Source organism: Olea europaea, chromosome 6 (assembly GCF_002742605.1).
Source record: "Olea europaea var. sylvestris chromosome 6, O_europaea_v1, whole genome shotgun sequence".
NCBI lineage: Eukaryota > Viridiplantae > Streptophyta > Magnoliopsida > Lamiales > Oleaceae > Olea > Olea europaea.
The window spans coordinates 15196895-15204272 of record NC_036242.1 but is presented as its reverse complement, the minus strand read 5'-3'; positions in this window follow the sequence as shown (position 1 = coordinate 15204272).

Genomic DNA, 7378 nt, shown 5'->3' with positions numbered 1-7378 from the left:
TTAAGATGAGGAGGAGGATGAGGGGGACGGCGGAGTTGGCATTGGTTAGGGTTGTGAAGATCGCCATTTGGGGTTGCGATGTGTTGCGATGTGACAGAGTAGCTGTGAATGGAACTGCAAATTGAAGAGCGAGACGGAGAAGGAAGACTTTCGTGGTTTAGAGTGTATTCTGGATCGTTTCACTGCAAGAATTGAATTTGAGTTTAAAGAAAATAAATTTCAGGAATTAAATTACTTAAACTTATTTTATTGAGAATTATCAATTAAATGTTGTTGATTAGTATAATTTTTTACCTAAAAAATATTAAAATTTTGGATCTTTTAGTATTCGTTTGACTTTATTTTTCATGAAAATTGTCAATTAAGAGAATATAATTTATTATAATTGGAGATAGAATTTATTTCAATTGCAAAAAAAAAAGACTGAAAAATCAAAAACCACCAAATCCATCGGAAAATCAATTCTCCAAAAAGGTAAGAAAATGGGTCACATGACCAATTGCAAGAAAATTTGGTCAATCAAATATGCAAAAATGTGAAAGATAGATTTCAATTTCCTATTTTTATGGAAAATTTTAGCAATCAAATAGGGCCTTAGTGTAAAATGTATTTTGAAATGGGACATCCATAGAAAATATGTGATTAAAAAATGAAAAAAAAAATTGAGTTTACTATAATATTATTTATTGAAATATGAGTGATTAAAAAGAAGAGAAAAAAATTATATTTTGAAAAAAAACAAAAAACAAAAAAAAGGGGATCAAACAATGACAGTGTGTTGGTAGCTTAACCAATAAAAGAGTGCCACATCAGAATGGTATGGAATTGGGCCATGCAACTTTTGTTCTCTACTAAGAGAAAATGGCTTAATTCATTTGTACCAAAATTGGATTTTACATAATCAATATAGAAATCCCCACATCATGTGAATAAAATANNTCGTGTGTTATTTGGAGGGGTTATAGAACCCTTTCTTCTGCGCATGAAAAAATGCTCTGAGAAAATTACACCCATTTTCTAACTTTCCGTTTTCATAACAAAATTTAAGTTCATTATAATATATTAAATATCACATCAAGTAAAAATTCATATTTTTGAAGATTTTAATGCTATAACGGTTCAACTATTTCAATAATAAATTACTTTTCTTTTTCAATATGTAATAAATACTACAAAATTATTGTCATGTATTAATTTCGTTTTATTAATTCTTAATTGATTAATATTCACATTAATCTTGACTCAATGAATCATGACTTGATGATTTTTCATCTAAATGAATTTAGAGTTATTATAGATTAACTTATTTTTATTTATGTATCTAGAAATTTTAATGGATGTTTAAATTCATGTATTAGCAATTAATTCTTATATATCAAATGCAGCATAAAAAGATTGTTAATTTATAATATTTCATTATCATAAAAAATTTAAATCATAGAAGTTAAGTTTTGAGCGTAAAATTTTCTTCTTTTAAATTTATATTGTAAATCTTATTTTCTTTACTTTGTTTGAGACTCATCAAATTCCCCGACAAATTGGTATCAAATATTACTTTATAGTCCTCACAGAGTTTTTAAAAGGGTAATAGGCACAAAATGCCCATATATTTCATGTTTATTGTAAAAAACGTCCATACTTTTCATTTTTTGACATTTTTGCCCCTACCTCCAGCTTTCTTTACGCTAAACGTCATTTTCATCAATTTTTTACTATTTTCCCCTCCTATACAAATAAAAAAAAAAGAAAGGAAAAGAAAAATAGAGAACTAATTGCAATTATGGTCCCAAAATTTAAAAAAATTACAAATGAGTTACAAACCTATTTAACTCTATGCAAAACCAGCAATATGAAAATCACCAATAATGGACGAAACCACCAAACGAAGAACAAACTTCAACGGCAGAACGCTAAAACCATGAAGTTGAGTTCAAATTACAGACAACACCCAAAATTGCAATGGAAGAACAAAGACCTACTATGTTCTACTTGAATTGAACCAAAAAATTCCCAACAGATTTGAACCTATGAAGCTCCAACAAGGAAAACCAAGCTGGTGGCCAAATAAGAAACTCCAAAGATGGAGCTGGAATCTAGCCAAACAAATGAATTAGAAACCCAAAGGATCTTAAGTCTACCTTTGACAATCAATTAATAGCCTCACTTGAAGCTTCAATAAATCTGGATGAACAATAAATTACCTAAATTGCTGAACTGAAAAAGCCCAAAACAACACCAAAGAACTTAGAATTTGAGCACGTTATTGTACCGGTACGAGAGGCTTTCCTTTGAGGTACAATTGAACCAGACCATATTGAAGCGAAATATGTCCAAGCCGAGTGTTCCGCGACTGCAAGAAGCACCGCAGGTTGTGGCGAAGCCAATACGAAAATGGCTGCGTGGTTGCAATTGGTAACTTTTTTTAAAATTTGTAACTCATTTGTAATTTTTTGAAAATTTGGGACCATGGTTGCAATTAGTTATCTTTTTTCTTTTCTTTTCTTTTCTTTTCTTTTCTTTTTGTTTTATTTGCATAGGAGGATAAAATTGTCAAAAATGATTGAAAAGGACGTTCAGCGAAAGAAAGCTAGAAGGTAGAAGCGAAAATGTTAAAAAATGAAAGATATAGATGTTTTCCATGATAAACTTGAAAGGTATGAACGTTTTGTGTCAATTACCTTATTTCAAAATAACATGCAATACACGTTCAACTCTAACTTGATCTTTCAAAAGGTCATTATGGAGATATATAATATTCTCGATCCTACTCATACAACCCATTATCATTTAACTTATATTTTCTTCCCAATTCCCAAATCCACCTTTACTTGTCATTCGTCGCCACCACCATTCGCACCGTCGTCACCGCCATCGAAAATCTATAATTACATACTAATTTGCCGACAATGGAACAAGGTGGGACTTTGAAGACACTATTGAGTATGGAGGGAAGAGGAAAGGTGATGAGATGACTAACATGTACTTTATTGTAGACAATCCCTATTGGTGGGGGCTTGACATTGGAGATTTTTATGTTAATAATCGGAGTAGCAATGGATGTCATCAGAGAGGTAGTACCCAAAAGGGTCGCCAACAAAGATGACGTAGACCCAAATGGCATAGTGGATGCAAATCTTCTGGAAAGAGTACCATTTGTAGCAGTGGTGGAGGTAGATTTGAAGTGGAAGTGGTGTAGGGTGGGCTGAGGTGGGTGAGATGAAGAGTGGTACTGACTAATTATTGTGATTTGTGATTAATAAATGATATGTAACCCCATTAATTGTGTGATTCATAAACTGTGTGGAATGTGATGGTGAACATGTGAATTTTGTTATTAATGTGTTCATGATCATATATTGTGTGCTTATCGTAACCTATTCGATTAAATATAGATTCAGTTTTATTAAATGTCAAAAAGTGAGACCACCTAATTTTTAAAACTATATTTTGACAGTATAATAATTATGTTTTTTCCCTTCTTTTATTCTTTTTTTTTTTCATTCTCTAATTTAGTGAAAATTGAATTGCTCCGAGTATTTTTAGATTTTATTTAAATGGATAGAATTCTTGTCATGATGTATGAACTAATGTAATGTCTAATTTTTTTTCATAATGGAATATGATAAGTTGAAATAGCTATGTGATATTCCTCCAAAAAAAACCCCATTACCTTCTGGGTGAAATTGCCACAACATGGGCGTTCTTCTTAGCAAGAATTATTGTAGTAGGATAATGTCTAAGAGGATTTGAAATGCATTATGTTATTAAGATTTCCAAGGTTTAGCCATTATAATAACACTAAAATTTAATTCTATCTTTGTGTTTTTATTTTCTTGTTATTGCTATTATATTTTTATTTTACTGTATCCTTGTCTTTTAAATTTGCTTCAATATACGACGTCTTGTACGCACATTTTGCTTTCATCTAACTTGACAAGTTCATTATAATATTTTGTAAGTACCTTCTCTTCACTAGGAGAGGACTATCTCCTACAACACATGATGTCCTCATCCCAATTTCATGTACATAATCTCCCACAAGCATGTGGCATTTAAAAAAAAATTGTCAATTGCTTATTTTAGACATCTTAAATATTGCTTAAATCACATAAGCTTTAACGTAAGCCATTATAATGCATCTCATAACAAAACTCATAATATATATCTTCTACAAGCATATTCTCATAGTCAAGATTAGGATTAATTATTACAAAAGTTTTGTTACTTTGCCCGCTTCTATTGCTGAATAGCACCTAAAAAGAACATCAAATGTAAGAGGGATCAGGATTATAGTAGGTAGTAAAAAATATAACGAAACAAATATCAAATCCATCACAAATCAATAAATTCAATGCCATTACAAGCTTTGGATTTTTTTTTTTTAAACAAAAGAAGATTATGTTTTATATCTAAATTAGACTACTAATTAACTAATATTGTTTCTAACTAAATTATGAGATGAATGTTTTTGGAATTGTGAATTCATCTATTAATATCTCATTCTCAGTTCTCAACTTATATAATTCAATGTGATTTGTGTATACATGAATATCAATAATCCAACTTTGCTTAACTATCTATTATGACATAAGTTAAACATATTCTAAGCACGATCAGATTCAATTACTAGTCTGAATTAAAATGCAAAGTAACGCATTCAATTACACTATTATTTATATAATTGCACATGCCATATATGTTATTCCCAACATCTTTTGCTCGTGTGTTGAAATTGCATGCTCCAAACTTTTTGTGAGTCTTCCAGTACTACAACAAACAACAAATTACCTAATTGGTAATCAAACATTTAAATAATTCAATAAAGTGTACGAGATCAATTAAGAAAAAATTTATTAAACTACTTGGTCTTTAAATTAAATATGAATCATAATAAAGTTCATCTTCATTTCAACACAAGGGAAATATAGCCTAACATGTGTCTAATGATAAAACAATAAGAACAACGAAAAAGTATTATCTCAAATTTATATGAATACAAGAAATACATGGAAGTAATTTCTTGTTCTTGATCTTCAACTCCAAGCCTTGATTCTTCACCTTCTTGATGTTTCTTTATTTAATCCACGTGCTAGATTTGTTGTAGTTAATCTTCTGCTTATATTGAATTTGCCTCTCTTTTCTTGATAAATTTTATGATAAGAATTAATTTGCGAGGTAGGAGTGAGATCTTTCAATGACTTCCTATGTTTTACATTATATAAGGTAAAAGTAGGTGAAGATATATATCCAATTAGGTTAAAAAGAATTTCAATCAAGCAAGGAAAGTCGTCCTCGTTTGCCAAAATTTGAACCATGCCTACGAATGGTATTCCTCGCTCATGCATGATATAGTGAAAATCAGACTTTGGTAATGAAATTTAGTTCCTTGCCAAGGAATTGAAGCCATCGCCATGCATGGTTATACTGACTTTGACGATTGTTCATTTTGGTCCTCAGATTTCTTTATTCCTTCAATTTAAGACCTTTTTACGTGTAATTTTCATCCTTTGACATAAATCTCATTAAATTGATCCCATATGATCTTAATCATCATTTTATGGTTCGAATTAACTATAAAATATTTGCAAGTTGATCCTCCAAACTTTGAAAATCAACATTTTTGTTAATTTTTCACTCATATTTGCAAGTTGATCCTCCAATATGATATAGCCGACAAACTGGAAAATGAATTTAAAGAAACAGGCAGCACAAGTTTCCCTTTGTGAAAGCTAGGAATTGGCTAATGTAGATGATAGGGGCAAGGAAAGTACCTTGAAAACCAGTGAGAGATTCCTCGGACGAAGAATGTTCTGAATCTACCATTTTTACACGAAACTGGAGAGTTTTTTTTTTTTTTTTTTTTTTTTTGGGGGGGGGGGGGGGGGGGGGGGGGGGGGTTGAGGTTGTTTGGTGTTCTAATTCACTCATGAAAGCTGCTCTTTATAGAGCGCCTCACATTTATGAAAATTATTCGTGTTAAACTTTTATAAAGAAATTGACTTCAGCTTTTAAATGACAAACTCAAATAAGAAAAAATGTGTTCCTTCTGTAACACAACAATACAACACGTGATACATGATAAGGGTTAAATCACACGTCGAATAAAAATGAAAATATATATCAATTTATAAATGTTTAAACTATTCTTTTTGAAAATGTTGATCTTTTAAGGTGAAAGCTCAAGTTTTAATATGATCATAGCCTATTAAACTTCAATGAACAATTCGATTCGGTTCTGCTTAAGCGAGCTACCATCTTACAAAGACATTTCAAGAAATAAAATTTCACATGAAATAGAGATGAAAATGTATACCAATTTATGAGGATTTAGATTACTCCTCTTAAAAAGTTTAATATTTAAGATGGAACCCTAAATTTTAGTAATACATATATTTTAAAACTAGTTGAAGAAAATTAGTATGGAAAAGAGGAAAAATTACTAGTACAATTATACAAGTGCGATTAATGGTACGGAAAATTAGTTGAAGAAAGGGGGACAAACTGGAAACTTTTAGCTTTTAAATAAATTTCCCTTCATTTAATTTAATCTATAATATCCTATATATTCTTGCTCTTATGATCCATAATTTACATAGGTTATAGGTAGCGTTATACGGCTGTTTATACAAGAAAACGGAGGTTCCATCTCCATCCACAGTAAATGGCTGCTTGTAGTTATATTTTCTAATGAATACTTGTCAATTATAGAGTTGGAAAATAATTTCATCAAAACGTGCAAAATAGAAGGCATTGCATGTTTGACAATGCTTAGTTTTTTATTTATTATTATTATTATTTTTAAAGTTGGTCAAACATACTTTTTATTTAATTGGCTCGTTCCTCTTACTTAAAGAAAATTTGCCAAAGTGATATGAAAAAATGAAAAGGAAAGTTTGCAAAAGTTTCCTTATTGTCATTGCTGCAGTAGAAATGCAGTTATTATAGGTCAATTATTCAGCAATTCCCTAAAGGTGAAAAGGGTTAAAAGTGAGAAATTTTAAGTCTAATATGCTACAAAATTCTCATTGTGGTTTGTACAAAGAGTAGAACATATTGCGTATAGTAAAAAGCTTATATGGTTATTTTTCAATTATACTTGGGGATTTGAGATCATGAGAAATTTTGCATGTTAAAAATGCTTAGTTTTTTGGGGAATGAGTTTAGATGGTCACCGCTCAAAAACATTTTGTCCAACAGGCCTTTGACTGAAATTATCAAATTAAAAGAATCCCTTTACCCTTATCCTTCAAATGAAAACCTCTTCTCCTTCAAATTCAAAAACAACCTGTTCTCCATCGAAATTCCAACTCTTCTCCTTCAAGTTTAAAGCCATCTCTTCTCTTTCTCCTTCACACTTGATCGCCATGGATTTTCTACT